We start from the raw sequence: 19,593 nt of genomic DNA, 5'->3' as shown, positions 1-19,593 counted from the left end.
ATCAAAATTTTTCGACGGATCACTTGAGTGACACATTGATATGAAAACGTCACTTTAAGTATTTATTCGGGTGAATCATCCTATGTGGCTTTTTAAATTAATTTTTTAGAACCGCATGGCTTTTTCTTTAAAAAAAAAAAAATGTAAGTGTAAAGGGGGACCATCTTCAATTGACGTGGCAAAAAGCAGGCCAAATCGTCGTCTTTTTGGCTTTTTTATCTCCCAAATTCATTTGAAACTGAAACCCTATAAAACAAGATTCCTCCTCCGAGAAGCTTGAACTAGGGTGTCAAAAAATCCTGAGCCGGCCCGAAAATTCACTCTAGTTTTCGGGCCTTTCGGGCCGGCTTGGCACTGTTAGGAACGAGCCGAGTTGGGCCGGCCCGGTTCCGGCTTTTTTTTTTACCCATGTTTTCTTTTTAATTTATCTTATTTTTATTTTTTATATTCTTTCATTCAACGGATATGTCAAGTGATTTTGATTCAAAAAAAAAAAAAAAGAAACCGGCCCAATCCGGCCCGAAGAGGGTTCGGGCCGGGTCGGGATTGGCACTGTTCAATTTTTGGCCGGGCCGGGCCCAAACCCGGCCCATTGACACTCCTAGTTGAACAATGGAGAGGTTCAAGATGAGATTAGTAGAGGAGAGGTTCGAGCTGGGATAAGTTGAATCGGCTTCTGTGAGGTCGAGATGATGACGAGTTTGACACCACAACATAGAAAATCACGCTTGATTTAGATGAATCACAAAGAAATTGCTAGGTCTGGGACATTAATTGCCATAGGCCTCGCCGGAATCTCGCAAATAGCAATGAAATTAAAGGCGACGGAGATGGCAAGCTGGATGCATTAGGGGAAAATGACCAGCATCTTCCTTCGCACAGAGAGCTCTCTTCTCTCCGTTGAAGAATCATCAACCACCGAAGAAGTGAAACAGACAGGGTAACAAATCTTTATCCCTTTTTCTTATAATGGGTTTTTATATATTCAAAATGATGTCGTTTCTTTAATATAATTTTTGCCGATTGAGTTTTTCCGATAAGTCACATCAACCGGTTTAGAATAAATTAATGCCATGTCGAATGCCGATGGCACTAGATTGAATGTCATGCGAAGATTATGATGCTTCTACTGTCTTTTTTTCCTTGAACACTTGTTAAGACTCATATATTTTCTATGAATTCTAACGTGACAAAGCAAACTCGAGATCTTTTGTACCATTACTCGCTGCGTTCTACGCAAATTAGTCGTCAAAGAATTTTGACTTATTTAATCTATTGAATCCTTTTATGGCTTATTATTAATAAGATGACATTACTGATGTGGCACACCACGTGAATAGGAGATTGATAGGAGGCAAAATTTACAAGAATGACGTGTAGGAACCATGTCGCCCCTCCACCGTTGACATTACTTCTACTCGCTCCGATTCGGACAAGGGATGACTCTCTAGCCCTTCTGGTTGAGGGGCAACAATTCAAATTTCCACATTATCCATGGTAAGATTAGTTCTAAGTTATTTATTGGTAAGTAATTATGAAATATTCCAAACTATAATAATAAGATTTCACGGTGTGCAATTTGTAATTATTAACACCTAAATTTTCACTATCAAAATTCTCCCCGTACATTTCATAAGAATTAGAGATCAAATTGTTCCTGATCAAATTGGTTAATAGGGGTATGATTTGATCTCTAACCAAAAAATATCCACATTTTTTTGGTCTGTCCAATATATATATCCACATTAGATAGCTTTGCATTTGCACGCTTTGCTGCATCCTCCACGTTTAGAAATTAATCATATTTCTTAAAATAGCATGCAAAAATCATCGACTTAGGACAAATCACCAATTTTCGCGAATGGCCCAACCGATGGCCGAATCGGCATTATCTTTTTCTTCTTTTTCCTCCAGCCGGTTGTCCGATCTTGACCCGACCCAGGATTCTCGCGGCGAATTTAAACAAGATTTCTTAGCATGTTTTGCCTCGTGTTCGTGTATATTGGATTGGTAACAGGGTTTCCTTAACGCGAGGGCAAAAGTGAAGAGCATTGGGACGAGTGCAGAAGATTTGATCAATAGAGAGGAGAAGAGAGAGATTTTGGCACGATCTATTCTTGGCGCAAAGAGGATATAGCATGGCACGAACCATTTGATTTTACTGTTGTCGCAAAATTTAATCCTTGCTTATTATTATTTTGAGATAATAATATAAATAATTCATAAACTTTGACTCAATATGTAATGTAGTCTCTAAACTTTTAATTTGATCAATATGATTTATGAACTTTAACTCAATGCGTAACGTGATAGCTAAATTTTTAATTTGACTAATATGATCCTTGAACTTTTAAAACATGTTCAACTTAGTTCCCAAACTATAGAAAGATGTTCAATATAGTCCTTCCATTGATCAAGTTTAGAGACGACATTGAACATTGTCTTATAGTTTGAGGACAAAGTTAAACATGTTTCAAAAGTTCAAGGACCACATTAAATAAATTGAAAGTTCAGGGATCACATTACACATTAGGTTAAAGTTCAAAGACTATATTGATCAAATCAAAAGTTTAGAGATCACATTACAAATTTAACCAAATTTTAAGACCATTTGTGGCATTTTTCCTATTATATTCATGAAATTTGAGCATCTTTGACATACATAATATAATATTCAGATTGCATTATCATTCAATTGCTATACTTGCACGTTTATTTCAACAAGTCACATGTCACTTAGTGAATTTAATTTTATAAACTTGTGTTAATGAAATCACATTGTGGAGGTTAATTAATGATCGCATTTCACGCATCTCATGCATTACATTATTGTAAAACATAATAGAAGAATGATCTTTCACGTAGTTAATTAATAGGGTCAATTCATAATTCATCCTATTTCATGTCATTAAAATTGCATGTAGTGCAGTTTTTATAAATAAGAAAAACCCAAAAAAGTTACTTAGAATTGCATAATCATTTAGAGATCATATTCAGGCTCGGTAGGCATTTTTTATTAATACTTTATAGATACTCGGGAAATTAATCATGTTAAGGTTATTCTTTGCTTTGCATTCAGGTTAGCCTACTTCTAGCAATTTATTGCTTTGAATTCTTGAGTAGGGTACCCGCATGATCACTCACCGCATGTTAGTGGCTTAGTATTAAAATAGATCAAAAATGCTTGCCAAATTTTTTGCAAGATAGAGCTAAAAGGTACCTAAAAGGCATTAGATTAATCTAGCATAATCAAGTCCCCGAATCCATTGAATCTGTAGTTCGCATAAGTAAAATGTACTCATGCATTTGACATTGGTATCTAATGAGATGGAAGTTACTTATCCTTATTGGAAGTGTTGTATAAGCTAACGTAATTTGCAATTCAAATTTGTAATAAGAAGAATTTACTAGAGAAATCAACAATGAATGAAGCGTGGTTCACTCCGAAAGTCGGAACCTAAGCCTGCTGCCAAGGGATTTACTATGAGTCCACTTAGTACAGATTTATCGATCTTCCTATTGGTCAAGCATTTCCCAAGCACTAATCTCTTACAGAGAATTCATTTAGAAAATGAAAAGTTATAGTGAAAATCCTAACACTTCTTTTGTTTGCTCTAGTGTGTTCCCTGAATTAAATTCCATCTATCATATATACATTATATTTGTATCCAAAATAGGAAAATTTTAGAAAATCTATTAAAATTAGGAAATATTATAGAATTAGGAAACCTACCCAAACTTAAAAAACCTATTTAGATCAGGTTTTCTTCACAGGCTCAAACTTGAGATATATTCTTAACATAAACTTCCCAATGTATGGAAAAGTTACTAATCATGTAACAAGTTAATCAGCAACATACTCGATATATTGATACTTTTTCGTATGAAAAATGGTGCTAAAGGTACTTGTCCTATTCGAAATTTACCAACCATGAAAAAATTAGTAGATCGATGCATACCGACTCTTCAAGTACATAAGGTTACCTGTCGCGACCTAAAAAAATAAACGAGTTAATTTTCGGGCTAATGGATTATCAGGTTAATTAATTAACTAACCTAACTCGGACTCTCCCAAGTCCATACCAAATCGCAACTTAAGATTCAAATAATTAACATGCAACGTGTTTTGAATTGGAGTCGCCACTAATCATTTTCGGTAGGTTGATTAGAAACCTAAATAAAATAGCGGGAGAAAACTATCTTATTTCCGCGAACCAGAGATTTTGAATTCGGGGATTTGGTTACGTCAGATTTCTCTAACGCCCTTTCGGTACCATTTTCATGAAAAATATTTGATTTGGCAATTTTGATGGATTTTACTTGAAATTCAAAGATGCAATTTTTTTGGTTTTTTCTTCTTTTTTATGGGGATGTAAAACATTGAACTTTGTACGATATACACCATGGGTGATTTAGAAAGAAAGAAAACGCAGCCAATCACGAGTATTTACAGAAATAAATTAACATGTAATAATGCTAAAATTTGGAACACGTGGCATGTCTAAAATAAACAAACGAATGTTCACACCAAACGATTACATTTTTGTAGATCGAGATGGAAAGGATTACCTTCTATTACACAAAATCTTACTCACATACACGTTATAGTTCCCTTCAAGATCTCGGAGCTTGGAAGAACGCGGCTGTCGTCGAAAATGGCAAGCAATGGCGTTGTTGGGTTGCGAGGGGCGAAATATGTGTCGGGACTCGTCGAAGATGATGCTCGACTAAAACACTTTTCTTCACTCTCGAATTTTCTCTTCTGATTTTTCTCAAGAACTCTCTTTTTCCTCTCTAAAAATTCCTCTCAAAAACTCTCTCAAAACTCTCTCAATTCTCTTCCACTCTTCCTAAAAAACTCTCTCAATTCTCTTCTACTCTCTCTCTCAATTCTCTTCCACTTCCCCCTTCTAAAACTCTTCTCAAGAGCTCTCTCTTTTATAGGCAAAGTTCTTCATCCTTCATTCTTCACTTTCATTTCTTCACCTTCCATCTTCATCTTCCCTTCTTCATCTTCATTTCTTCACCTTCCATTTTCATCTTCCCTTCATTATCTTCCCTTCATCATCTTCCCTTCTTCATCTTCTTTTCATTATCTTCCCTTCATCATCTTCCCTTCTTCATCTTCTTTTGGTATTTGCAATACAGTCCCCGAAGTTCCAAGTATTTGCAATACGGTCCCTGAAATTTTAAGTATTTGCAATACAGTCCTTGAAGTTTCAAATCTTCTCGGTGTATTTTTCCATCCCGTGCCTAGTCTAGACGCATGCTAAATTAAGTGTTCCGCTTGCCCGATTATATGCCAATGCAATGTACGCTAAAAATAAATATGTGAGATGATTTTTTTATAATTTTTATGCAAAAAATAGATTAATCAAAATTTAGGCGTCAACAGCTGCCCCTCTTTGAGTGGAGGCTCGTAGAGGTTCCGCTCAAAGACAAAATTGAATCCTAAATTTTGATAGTGCAAATTATGGATGAACTTTTTTGGCGGGAGTTTTAATCCCATTTTTTTTTAATGTAATGAAGTGATGCATGATATGCAAGACTCAAATAACATGTGTCATAATTCCTCTTTTCCATGTTAGAGAAACATGCACATGGATCGCATACAAGAATACTGTTTTACCAAATTTCTCGTAAGCTAATGGTTCTCTTAATTTCCAAGTTTCTTTTTGCGGATGCAAGGATTTTAAGGTATTTGGCCTATCTCGTTATCGAGACTTCTCCCTAATGCAAGACAGCGCAAGATATGTGTGTCGTTTGAGATCACAAGAGCTACGTCGTTGTGAGTCGAAAGAAGTGGGATCAAGTTCACAAGAGCTACGTCGTTGTGAGTTGATTAAATGTCGAAATCGCCGGTGCATATGTCTTCACGATTCGATAAAGGGGAACCAAAATCATAAGAGCTACGTCGTTATGATTTGGTTTGGATCAAAAATATGGGTGCTTATGTCTTCATGATTTGATAAAGGAGCCGAAAATCATAAGAGCTATGTCATTATGAGCCGACTAAAGGTCAAGATCACCGGTGCATACGTCTTCGTGATCTCGATACCGAAATCATAAGAGCTACGTCGTTATGATTTGAAGAGATGTCAAAATCGCCGGTGCATATGTCTTCACGTCCCGAGATTGAAACCATAAGAGCTACGTCGTTATGATTTGATAAGATGTCAAGATCGCCGAGTGCATATGTCTTCACGTCCCGAGATTGAAACCATAAGAGCTACGTCGTTATGATTTGATAAGATGTCAAGATCGCCGGTGCATATGTCTACACGACTTGACGGAAGAGGCATATTGCCCGAATTGAACAATATTTGATAGGAGCACCATCGAATGGAATCGATAAGTACAAAAGGGGCATATTGCCCGAATTGAATCATAACAACTATCATCGAGGAGTTGTTAATTTGAAAAGGGGTTCAGAAAACTTACCCGGGTTCTCCAAACGATTAATCAAGGAACGAAACAAATTGCTCGTATCGTACTGGTAGGCATTTGCCAAAGAAAACTTGCTCATTCAATAATCCTTGGATGAATTTCGAGACCTTGGGAGGGAACTCGAACATCGGGAATGTATTACCTATCATAGAATGTCGGAGGTAACACACACAAACATATTCAACAATGAGTATAATGCAATCACTCATACTATGGTTCATGCATAACCATTCTGTCAAGTTTGCATTACCAATTTTGTCCAGGGAGGTTCTCACATTACGAATACCTCGAATGTGAGTTGAATGGGGGACTTCGGTCCGAAAGGGCTTTCTCTCACTCTCGAGAAAAGCTATTTATCCTGTCTGCACAGGATTCAAGAGAAATCACTCAATCTTTCCATCATCGCATTCGATAAGGATCCAAGTAATCTCGCAATTGATACGACCGAGTCGATCCGGAGGTCTTGATTAGGACCGTAATGAGAGCTAGGTCAAAGGTTTACAAAGGGGACTCCAGTTGAGTCAAGGTCTTTGAAATGAATTTCTTCATCATTTGCTCCGGATTTACAAGTCAAGAATCCTGCAAAAATGAGAGAGAAATAATCTTGCTCGAACTTCTTCGAGTGATGCTTAAAATCATTTAACTCTACGTTAACTCAAGTGCCCTAATCGAAGAGACTTTGGAGGGTTATAACGTAGGCTAGGATTGGGGACCGAGGAACGAAAAGGCTCGTTTTGGCTCGAAATTAAATGAGAAGGGGCTTGACGTTGGTGATCATCGCCGACTAGTCACCGATCTTGGTCTTCCGGAAATGTCTTCAGAAAAGAATACCATCATTGAATGAGGGATGGTAGTTTTCTACTGAAAATTGCACTTTACAAACCGATTTCTTGGGGAGTCTTCTTCATAACAAGTGTCTGTCAAGGATTTGCAAGAGACACAATGCAAACATGTACATGGAATTTACAACTTAACATGCAAAAATGTACATTCAAAATTCAGAAGTACTTTACAAATGAATGTGCATTGGCCTTACTTTTGGTAGGCACTTTGCTTTTCCTATGCTTGAAATTTTCATATGAGATCGGCCTTTGCTTTTCTTACTCCCGACTCTCATTTTTCTTTTTTTTCTTTTTTTTTCGAGAAAAGATTTCTTTTCCTTTTTCTTTGAGAGCCCTTCGACATCTCTTTATTTTGCTTTTTTTTGTGTTTTTGTTTTTTTTTTTTTTGAGAGCGGGCCCTTCTCCTTTAAGCTGAGTTTGCCTCTCCTTTTTTTACAATCCCATGACTTTGAACCAGGGAATTACAACAAGCATAATGATCATTCGGGAATTCTCTGTTGACTCGACCATCTCCAATTCTAATCCTTGGGAAAATGCTATCTTCGCCTTTGGAATGAGCAAATGATCACCAACGGGGGTTTAAGAAATGAATTTGCGGGGCTCAAGTGGGCTATGCAAAGAATGAAGTGTATAGGATAGAGAAGTGAATGCTCTTCATCATCCTAAGGCACTTGAATTAAAATTCGAGTATAAATGCAAAGAAACACCCGAAGATTAATGTTAGTCCGAGCAAGAAAATTTCTAACCATTTACCTCGTGTTGCTGCTAGAATTAAATCGTCTGGACCCCGATGTGGGGTGGTTCTTGACAGGGGTAAAGAAATGAAACCACCGCTCAAAAGGGGTAATCAATGGATCACCCGTAGTGTTTAGGATAGAGAAATGAACGCCTCCGTTACTTCGGTTATCGTACCTTTTGCGAGAAAACTCTTTACCTCGGGGAATGCGGAATTTGGCCACCGTTCATCTCGCCTGAAAAAATGGGACGTGTTTGGAAAAAGATTGCCTTTCATCATCCTGTCTCGCCCCATTCCATACATTCGATGTATCTTATGCGGTTCATGTTCCTTATTCAGAGTTGGTAAATTAAACATGAGGAACAGTCATGCGCAAACTATGCAATGTATAAGTGTTTTTGAGCATGTAAAATGCAGCAACTTTTTATCTTGGTAGACAGAATTCGCAAGCACATAAGAAACTTCTTAGGGCGTGGATCGTGAGTTGCCCTCGCTCATGCAAATAAGTTGCAAAACTTCATTATCCGGTTCGAGACATGAGATTGTCAAAGGCTCCAGGGAATTTCTCATTTCATTAATTTTAGGGAGAAGGGATACTTCCCTATCTGGGAAAGGCAGTGACCCCTGTAAAAATCAAAAGGGAAAGCGTCAATGTACGTTCTCATGTTCTAAACGAGTTGAAACGATACCGCTTTACCCTTGTACGAATTTCTTGTGAACTTTGAATTTGAAAAGATCGATTCATCTGGATCGGATTGTATGTCCGGGATGTTATCTCTCCGGTTTTGTAACTATCCGGGCTGAGCTTCAATCGGCATTGAATCGCGAAGCAAAAAGGTTTTTATTAATCTTTGTACATTGATGTCAAATCCCGGGATCGAACCTGGGACGCCTCGGACCACTGTCATTCCCCCAACCACCAGGTCGTGGTGATGTTGGCGTCCACGGTTGGTTCGTTTTTTGCTATATTGTTCTCAAAGCAGTTGGCAATCCCCTCGCGAGAATAAAATAAGCATAATTTAGGGTTTGAAATGACTGAGAACCAATTGGGACGATACGGAGTTACCCATCTTTGAGTCCGCTTGGCCTTTTACTCGTATTCTCCCAAGTAAGGCTATTCGGAATCTCTCTTTACGGGCGTTCATGGGCGTCGTCCACAAATTGATTTTCTACAGGCCTAGCTTAACAAGGAACTCACGCATTTGATAAGGGAGGAGAAAATTCGCCCTTTAACTCTAGGCAAATTCTAGACAGCTAGAAAGTAAAAAAAATATCCCACGCAGGGGAACTATACATGGAATCAAAGAAGTATTCATGCGAGATTGGTTCCACCTCTCTTGCTGGCCATTCCAATGATCGACTGATTTTGTCTTGGATTATACACCAACGATCGTTGTTCAAGGATCCATAATCACTTGCTTCGGATCACAACTCGGGAGGTCCTTCAGCTCCGAACCGGCTGATCAATGTGGTGAGCTCATCATCAAAGTAATCTTCTGATTGATACTCGAATTGGGTAGTGTTACTTGCTAACACTAGCGACGGATTTCCCACTTTGTTTTCACCGTGAGCGCTCTGACCCCTTGAGCTTGAACTTCCGCCGTTGCTCGGAAACTTGTAGGGATGATCAACTGGTCTGCTGCTAGAACCACCAGCGGAAGGTTGGTATGACATGTATTCTTGATTGGGAAGTGGCCGAGTACCTTTTGCTCGGTAGATTTTCCCGGTATTGATCTTCCAATCAACTTTGGTCCCGTCGTGTTGGTCCCAACCTGCATCGTGCTTCCTCGGCTTATCTCTAACCCTTTGAAGGTGATTCGTGACACTTTGCATGGTGAGTCCGTCTATATTCATTATTCTGTGTACAGCCATTGGTCGTGCTGAATTGATTCCTAGTCGTCGAACCGCCTCAATGAATATAGAATGAAGCTTGGCGGACCAAAGGGGCCTTTTCTTTTGGACAAAATCGTCGTCATCAGCTTGGTCGTAGTTTTTTTGTTCGAGTAATTGCTTCCTTACAGCATGCTGCCAAATGTTTTGGAGCATTCGAACGCAGACCGGCTTCAGTAGGACGTCTCGAGCACCATGCAATGTGGCCCTCGTTATGAACTGGCGATCATTACTTGCTGATACTACGATGACCTGTATGTCTAACTCGGGAATCAATGATCTTTAAGAGATCGAAACCGTCCATATTGATCCCTACCACGGCTGTGACGACGATGTCAAACTCTTCTTTGTACCGCCTCAGCACTTCTAAGGCATCCGTTGCCTTCGCATAAGCAAAAACCCCGTACATGCAACTTCTCAAAGATAGCAATGAGGATTGAGAGGGAAACGGGGTTGCCATCAATGGCCATGACTCGCAGATCCTCGGGATAGGAAGGTTCACATACTTCCGCTTGGAATGAACGTGTTTTTCTTTTAAAACCTTCCATATGTAGACCGAAAATGGCAGTTTCGACTAGAGAATGAGCTTTAGATGTTCTTGGACTTGCAAAAACAAATTGCCCGAAAATCACAAAAGCGATGATGGCCTTTCGTGACGGATTCCCAAGGTCGCTAGGTGTATGGAGACTTCAAGTTCTTTATAAACTTCCTCTCTCTTTTTTTTATTAGTCTTGCGGACAGGTTTTCGCTTTCTCTACGAAAGAGGACAGCTTTTTCTCTCCTTTCCGGTCTTAGTGCCTTGGATCCATTTCGTAATAACTCTTGCCTCTCACTCAATCTGTCATCTTTTTCCTTTTCTGATATGTAGGAGCCCTCAAATCTTTTCACTTTCTCTACAAACGAGGCGCTTACTTCCCTCCTCAAATCTTTTCGCTCCCTCCTACGAGCGAGGCGATTATTTCCCTCTTCAAATCTTTCCGCTTTCTCCTACGAACGAAGCGCTTATTTCCCTCCTCAAATCTTTTTGCATCTACCTATGTGAAGGCTTTTAATGCTTTTTCTTTCGGCGTTCAGTCAAATCTGACAAAGAATTCACGCATTTAAGCATGACGATATTTGCGGATAGTACTGTTCTTTGCCCCTTGATTATCTCTAGGCGTAAAAGGAAGAATGTCTCGCATGGGGACTTTGTAACAAACAGTACATTCATTCACGCATGTCTCTACTTCTCTTGAGAATTCATAAGGGCTAGCTAGTAATGCTCAAAAGAGTGATATTTTGAAAGCCCATAATAAAAACTCAAGCTTCATGTAGGCTACGGATTCGGAGTTTCATCGGTGTTGAATTGGCCGACCGTGACATCAGGGAAACTCCAATTGTAGTGATGCATGTCACTTCCCTCGAAAGGCATCGGTTACGCCTCCGCAAGGCCGACTTTCCGGGATGTATCCCCAACGAAATCCGATTGTGCGAGAACTTGCTCGGGAGGATGAATCGATAAATGAGCATTTTCAATGCTCGGATGTGGCTCATCAAGGAACATGCCACTAAAGGTGATGGGGTTGCTGCGAGACATGGCAAATAGCGATGTTAAGAGCATCCATATACCTCTTGATCTCTCGCTCGAAGCTCTTCATTTTCTTCCTTTAGAGACGCAAGTTCATGACTTTCACTCTGAACTTTCACTCGGGCCCGCTTGTTTTGAAACCAAAACCTGACCTTCAAGGGCTCCATTCCTAGCTTCCGGCTCAACTCATTTTTTCGTTTCCCGTTCACGTAAGGGCACTCCTTGAAGGCGATTTCGAGCTCTTTGATTTGATGTTTTCTTTTACGGGGTTGACTACGGCTGCTGCTGCTGCTATTGTTGTTGCTTGTTATCGAGATCTTGAACTTCACCGCCAAGGGAGTTGGGTTTTACGGCTTCTGCGCTGGATCCGGCCTCGAAATTCAGCGGTTCATTCTCGGGGATGTCTAGGTTGGTTGCCTCCGGTAAGTGCTGGTAGCCTCCAAACATGTTGGATTGAAATACTTCTTACTTCCTTTTGTTCACTCTACTCTCCGCTGTATGCTTACTCTCTCCAAATTCTTCCGAGTAAACATGCATGTTCTAGAGTCTCCCTTTTAACGTGGATGAAAACCACCAAGCCAGTGCTTCTCCCAAGATTTCATGTTTCCCGCTCTGTCTTCTTCATTTCCTTCTGACATGCTGGGACCCTCAAATCTTTTCTGCAGTATGCTTGTCCCTCTTTTAATATGGCGAGACCTTTAAGTCATTTCGCAACTTTTTCGAATTGGTGAGCCTCGAGATGGTAGATCCGTGATTCACGGACGAAACGTCCGTAGTTTTGCCCGGATAATTAACTCGGCCCCCACAATAATTATTGCTATAACTTTTTCTGCCCTTTAAATTAGGATTTAACGCCGAGACGATTATCGCTTTCATATCTTCATCTCCAACCTTCTAAGCACTCTTTCGCATCCACTCTTTTTAGCGACTTCAAAGCAACAATGGCCTCCCTCCCCGCACGCGTCTTCTCGATCAAGTTTTGGCCAAATGGGAGAAACTTTATAATCTCTTAGGCCAGGGCTACTCTTATATAGCCAACCATCCGGAGGTCGAAACCGAAATCCGTCTCATGTTTACGGATATGGACACCGTTTCTATTCAAGGTACCGAGTTAGAAAAGGAATATAGGATCTTCCCTACCCTCTTCACTAACTTCCCGGAGGCTTACCATCTTGCTCATCAAGATGTTACTTTGGCTCATCTTGTGAGAGCTCGCTATCGGGATCGGTCGGACAGCTTGGTGTTGGCCGGTCTTGTAGCCGACAATCATAAGAAGGCCCTTGACTATGGTAATGAACAAGTCTCGCTGCTGATTCGTGAGAGGGGGAACTTGGTGGAACGTTTGGCCATGTCCCGGACCATCTTCGAGCGCGATCCGCTCGATATCGTTTTGAAATTCCAATGCACATGGCTGGAAGAAAGGCTGGACGATCCGACCCTGGATATAGCCCGCGGGAGAATGCTGATCCATGACTTGGAATCTGCTGCCGAGTATCACGAGGACAGGGTGGCCAAGCTTAAAGAGAAATGTGAGCTCCTCCTCTTTAAGCCGGGCGGATCTCGATTCTCGAAGCGATCGGTGTAGGCGGAGCATCAACCGTATGGAGAGTCGGTTAAACTCCTTTGTGATGCTCATTAGGGCTCGGTTTGGCTTTACGTTCCCACCCCGATGATCTGTTTGTAAGGTTTCCCGATGGATGGAATAAATGCAAGTTTTTACTGATTTGCATTTCGCTTTCGCATTATTCCTTCTTCCATATGCTGACAGATTTTATCTTGGTCGTCATATTTTTTTGCAAGATAACCCCTTTACTTTGTGGATATGTAAATCTCACGCTCCCGATGATCAATTCAATTGGGCCAGAGAAACCCCCATTTGAAATAATCTCTCAACAAACGAATGCCCGAATGTGAACAACTCACGAATCTGTCTTAATATTATAACTCGATTATGAAAACATGAGAGTAAATCAAGTATAATATTTTTTTACAGCATCAGAATTGACTGGATTGGTAAAGACACGACCATCCATCTCGGCTAGAATTAAAGCACCACCAGGGAGCACCTTCTTTACTATATATGGACCACCATAGTTTGGAGCGAACTTCCCTTCTGGGAGTGGGACCATTGGCAACAATTTTCGCAAGACCAGGTTATTGATCTGAAAATATCGAGGCCGAACTTTTTTGTTGAATGAATTAGCAACCCTCTGCTGATAACACTGGCCATGACATATAACCTTAAGTCTCTTTTCATCGATCGGATTCAATTGGCTCGCCCTCTGCTGGATCCATTCGGCTTCCGTCAAGATAGCTTGAGACAAGTATACGTAAGGAAGGAATTTCCACTTCAACCGGTAGAACAGCCTCTATTCCATATACAAGAGAATACGGGGTTGCCCCAGTAGATGTCCGGATCGAGGTCCGATACGCCATAAGTGCAAATGGCAACCTCTCATGCCAATCGCGATAATTTTCAGCCGTCTTCGCTAAGATTTTCTTGATGTTCTTATTGGCGGCTTCTACTGCTCCATTCATCCGAGGACGATATAGGGAAGAGTTCGGATGCTTGATCTTGAACAATTCGTCCATTAGCTTGTTGTTTAAGTTCGAGCCATTGTCGGTGATTATAGCTTCAGGTGAACCGTATCGAGCAATGATATCCCGGCGGATAAAATTCACGATATTTCGTGCCGTGACCGCTAAATAGGATGCGGCTTCGATCCATTTGGAGAAATAGTCAATCGCCACCAAGATGAATCGATGGCCATTGGATGCTTTAGGGTTGATAGGGCCGATAATATCAATGCCCCACATAGAAAACGGCCATGGTTCGGATAACCGATGCAACTCGTTTGGAGGGACATTAATCTTGTTACCATGAATCTGACATTTGTGACAGCTTCGGACATGCTGAACCGGGTTGGAAGTCCCATCATACTTCTCGAAGTCGGGCATCTTGAACTTCTCCAAGACCTTGTGACCGAAGTTGTCCGTAGGGGGAACTAGAGCGAGAAGCGGCGGGCTGGCGGCGGATGATTGAAATTTGGCGGTGAAGGCGGCCATCATTTCTTTCATCTTTCGGGACATCATCCCTTCAAAGCGCTCAGTCAAGGAGCCAAGTTTCTCGTCTAGGGCAGCACTAACGGCATCGTTAATGTCGGCCATCCTCTTTGCGACCGATCGAGTAATATGTGGAGGATCCGTGATAAATTACCTCTCATACGAAGAAAATGCCAATCACAAAGACATGCGCATGAATTGTGAGTTTAAATCTTATTTTATCTATCCAAAAGGCTTTTGCAAAGTGAAATGATGAACGAAATGACATGCCGCAGCCTCGCGCGCAATCATCATGACTAGTCGCAACCTCGCGTACAATAGTCATGACTAGTCGGGTCCAATCACTTCGGCTTGGTTCGGTCGACAAGGGCAATTCTCATGCATCGTAGCCTCACGTGTATGAGAACGACCCTTGAGCCATTTTTTGGAAAAATTTTCGGGATCCGGATGGGATGACCTTTAGCGAAGCCTTACCGCCAAGGTTAAAGAACCATCTAAATACCATCTTAAAACTATTAGTGTGACCCAGGTCCGGTCACGGCTTGTGTGCGATGTAGTGCAAATACGATAAATCATGCACAACAATTAAATGCAAACACCGCTTCAATGATTCAAAAGTTAAATCACAATTCCAATTCACCAAGCCTGCAAAACAAAGGGTTAGCCGATCACTCCTCCCCTTATAACTCCCAATCTGCAAAAACATTTAACACCTAAGAATGAGAATTCAACCAAAGTTTACCAAATCAAGTGATTTCTTTTTCATGAAATTATCTGGCCTAAGTCCTCTTTGGATCCCCAATGGAGTCGCCAAGCTGTCGCGACCTAAAAAAATAAACGAGTTAATTTTCGGGCTAATGGATTATCGGGTTAATTAATTAACTAACCTAACTCGGACTCTCCCAAGTCCATACCAAATCGCAACTTAAGATTCAAATAATTAACATGCAACGTGTTTTGAATTGGAGTCGCCACTAATCATTTTCGGTAGGTTGATTAGAAACCTAAATAAAATAGCGGGAGAAAACTATCTTATTTCCGCGAACCGGAGATTTTGAATTCGGGGGATTTGGTTACGTCGATTTCTCTAACGCCCTTTCGGTACCATTTTCATGAAAAATATTTGATTTGGCAATTTTGATGGATTTTACTTGAAATTCAAAGATGCAATTTTTTTGGTTTTTTCTTCTTTTTATGGGGATGTAAAACATTGAACTTTGTACGATATACACCATGGGTGATTTAGAAAGAAAGAAAACGCAGCCAATCACGAGTATTTACAGAAATAAATTAACATGTAATAATGCTAAAATTTGGAACACGTGGCATGTCTAAAATAAACAAACGAATGTTCACACCAAACGATTACATTTTTGTAGATCGAGATGGAAAGGATTACCTTCTATTACACAAAATCTTACTCACATACACGTTATAGTTCCCTTCAAGATCTCGGAGCTGGAAGAACGCGGCTGTCGTCGAAAATGGCAAGCAATGGCGTTGTTGGGTTGCGAGGGGCGAAATATGTGTCGGGACTCGTCGAAGATGATGCTCGACTAAAACACTTTTCTTCACTCTCGAATTTTCTCTTCTGATTTTTCTCAAGAACTCTCTTTTTCCTCTCTAAAAATTCCTCTCAAAAACTCTCTCAAAACTCTCTCAATTCTCTTCCACTCTTCCTAAAAAACTCTCTCAATTCTCTTCTACTCTCTCTCTCAATTCTCTTCCACTTCCCCCTTCTAAAACTCTTCTCAAGAGCTCTCTCTTTTATAGGCAAAGTTCTTCATCCTTCATTCTTCACCTTCATTTCTTCACCTTCCATCTTCATCTTCCCTTCTTCATCTTCATTTCTTCACCTTCCATTTTCATCTTCCCTTCATTATCTTCCCTTCATCATCTTCCCTTCTTCATCTTCTTTTCATTATCTTCCCTTCATCATCTTCCCTTCTTCATCTTCTTTTGGTATTTGCAATACAGTCCCCGAAGTTCCAAGTATTTGCAATACGAGTCCACGAAATTTTAAGTATTTGCAATACAGTCCTTGAAGTTTCAAATCTTCTCGGTGTATTTTTCCATCCCGTGCCTAGTCTAGACGCATGCTAAATTAAGTGTTCTGCTTGCCCGATTATATGCCAATGCAATGTACGCTAAAAATAAATATGTGAGATGATTTTTTTATAATTTTTATGCAAAAAATAGATTAATCAAAATTTAGGCGTCAACATTACCAATTCCTACGAAAAAGTTGTTGACCATTTAGAGTATGAAAGCCTATCATAAATCACTAATCTCACCAAATTAAATTTATGTTTTCGACATATGCATATACCCTCTTCCTTAATAATCATCGTGAAAGGCAAAAATTGGTATAATCCCTCGATTATTTAAGGGTTTATTTTTCCTAATGAAAAGTTACAGAAATACTACTTAGTCACATCGAACTAAGTTTTGACAGATCTTGAAAGTCTATTTGTCATTAATTAGCAACGGTTACAACATTTGAGAAAAAAAAAAAAAAGGCAACTACATATGCATTGATAACCAATAACTATTCCATAAGTGACTACAGCTTTTTTACTGGACAAGTAACTCGTACTTGCGGACCGAAAGATTCTATAGAAAAAAGTAACCATTAGAGTATTTAGCTAAGAATTTCAGTCATGTAATATTCACTAAACTTACCAAGATGATCGATATTATCACAGTCTTCCTAAAATTATCACTATGCCATTACAACAAACATTTACACTTATCAAAAAGGTACTAAATAAAGGCTAGTTTTGAAATCATCAAAATACTATGGGATGCTTTGCCAACATGCTAGACATAAAGCGATTCTCTCTCGCCCTGACCCCATTCCAAATTGCAGGTTAGGGCTTGCTCGATAGGACCATACACCTTCACCGTGTTGCAGAACATCCATGAAGCCGTTGGACGCAAGTTCCTCACACAAGGCCTCTTTTCTCAAGTGCTTGGTTTTCTTGTCCTATTCAACGACCATGCATCAAATGACTTTCAACACCCTCATCGCTTCCCCGCCGCCTGATCGCCCATACCACGTGCCCGACCGCTTCCTTGTCCTTCACTGTTTGATCGTTTTCTTGGGATAACCAAGGAAGTTTCTGACCGTTTAAACTGCGCCTTTCTTCAAGGAAGCCAACTAGTAGTGATACTAAAGCATAAATAATGCGCCCCTGGGGGCGAGTTCCACATCCAGATGTTTTTTCTTGTCCAACTCTAGTTCTTACGTCGCGTGAAATGTACTCAAAAATTTGAATACGATGAGGAGATCAACACTTTCCCAGTCCGATATTTACAGTACTTGTATTGAATTTTGTTAATGAAGTTTGAATGTATTGACCTTTCGGTACTCTTGAGGCTATGATAAGCAAGAAGTCATGCCCTTTACAATCACAAGTATCAAGATGGTGCTTCGCCAGAATTCCTCATAAGAATCCTTGTTATCTCTTGTTGGGTTTTTTACTTATTATTATATAGTATTAGCAAGTTGGGGTTATTTATGTAATTGCACAAGGCTTAACTCTAAGCCTATAAATACTTCTTTTGATCTCAATAATAATTATTTTCTCTTTTGCAAACAACATGGAATCGTAGCACAACCTGCCAAAGTGAGAGAAGACATACGACCACACCGCCGCCACCGGGTTTCCTTCCCCTACTACGACGACTACACCGCCGCCGCTAGGGTTTCTTCTCTTGCTGCAGTCACCGACAACCATGCTCATGATCTCCAACCGACACTAGGGTTTCTTCTACGGTCTCTGCCACCGTTCCCTTGAGTTTGTTTCTTCAAGGTGTATTTTGATTGGTGTTGAGTTGTTTGTGGTGATGTGATAATTGGATCAAAAAGCTGTGATTTGGGTGACATTCGTTTATGTTCGTGGTGTTTTTGGTCGTGGTTGCTGAATAGTCGAATATATTCCAAGTAGTTGACGAGACAATAGTTGATTAATAGTAAGTCTGCAGAACAAAAGTTTCTTTGAATCTCGCAAAAAAACCTCTAGTGCTCTCGGTAGTGTTGTGGTAGCTTGTGGTGTTTTATTCTCGATTCATGGATGTATTACCGAGCCGACAAGCTCTCCATTTGTTGTTTCAAAAGTGATTCCCGCTAACGCTACTCCTAGTTCATGATCTTTTGGTACCTATCATAGTGGTACTTACGACATAACGGACTTACATACCACTTTGGTTAAGCTAGATGGTACCATTTATCATTCTTGGTCAATGGCACTTTATACATTTATTTAGGCTAATTGCTAGTCTAGATGGCTGAAGAAGAACCACCTGCAGATCCAACTAATCTAGAATAATGGAAGGTCACTAGTGTTGCATTGTGTACTCTTTTATGGGCAAGTATGGTTGAATCTGTCCACCATCTTTTCATGGATTGTGCAACAGCTCATGAGGTGTGGACAAAATGTGCTTTACTCTATTCCGGATAAAATAACATGAGTCGAATTTGCAATATGTAGGAGGCTTTATTCGAAGCTAAAATTGGTTATGCTGGGTTGACAGAGTATTATGCTCATTTTTCATCTTTGTATCGGCGTCTCGAATCTTATTTCCCACCGGCTACCACAGTTACTCGGATGCAGCAACAAGAAGCGGATGTGGTGGTAGTCCTCTTCCTTCGAGGTCTTGGTTTAGATCACAGTGCTCTTCGACAACATATTACTTCTCTGGGCTCTCTATTTTCCGTAAGTGTATTCCCGGGCTACTCATTACACTTCTAGCACTAAAACTTTAGCTATATCGGATAGCAGTGCTATAGTGGCTCGTGGTGGTCAACGAGCTCATGGTCGTGGTAATATTAGTAGAAATTGGAAATTTGATAGTTCTAATTGTGGTTGTGGTGTTCAGAGCTGAGGTGCCCCTCGTGGTGGTGGTAATAGTGGTTTTAGAGGAGCTCGCTTTTGTACTTATTGCCAGCTTATTGGACACACTATTAATTATTGCTACGACCTCTATCCCGAGCTACGGGATATTCATGCTTATGTTGATACTAAATCTTGGTCTACTTCACATGG

At 40.3% G+C, this 19,593-nt stretch overlaps 1 protein-coding gene across 1 annotated transcript in view; it reads left to right on the top strand.

The window, feature by feature from the left end:
• LOC115739986 (loganic acid O-methyltransferase-like) overlaps positions 1-19,593 on the top strand; it is a 222,458-nt gene that overhangs the window by 34,994 nt on the left and 167,871 nt on the right. The window lies entirely within an intron of this gene.

This window comes from Rhodamnia argentea, chromosome 5 (assembly GCF_020921035.1).
Source record: "Rhodamnia argentea isolate NSW1041297 chromosome 5, ASM2092103v1, whole genome shotgun sequence".
In the NCBI taxonomy this organism is placed as follows: Eukaryota; Viridiplantae; Streptophyta; class Magnoliopsida; order Myrtales; family Myrtaceae; genus Rhodamnia; species Rhodamnia argentea.
This window is presented reverse-complemented; position numbering and strand designations above follow the sequence as displayed.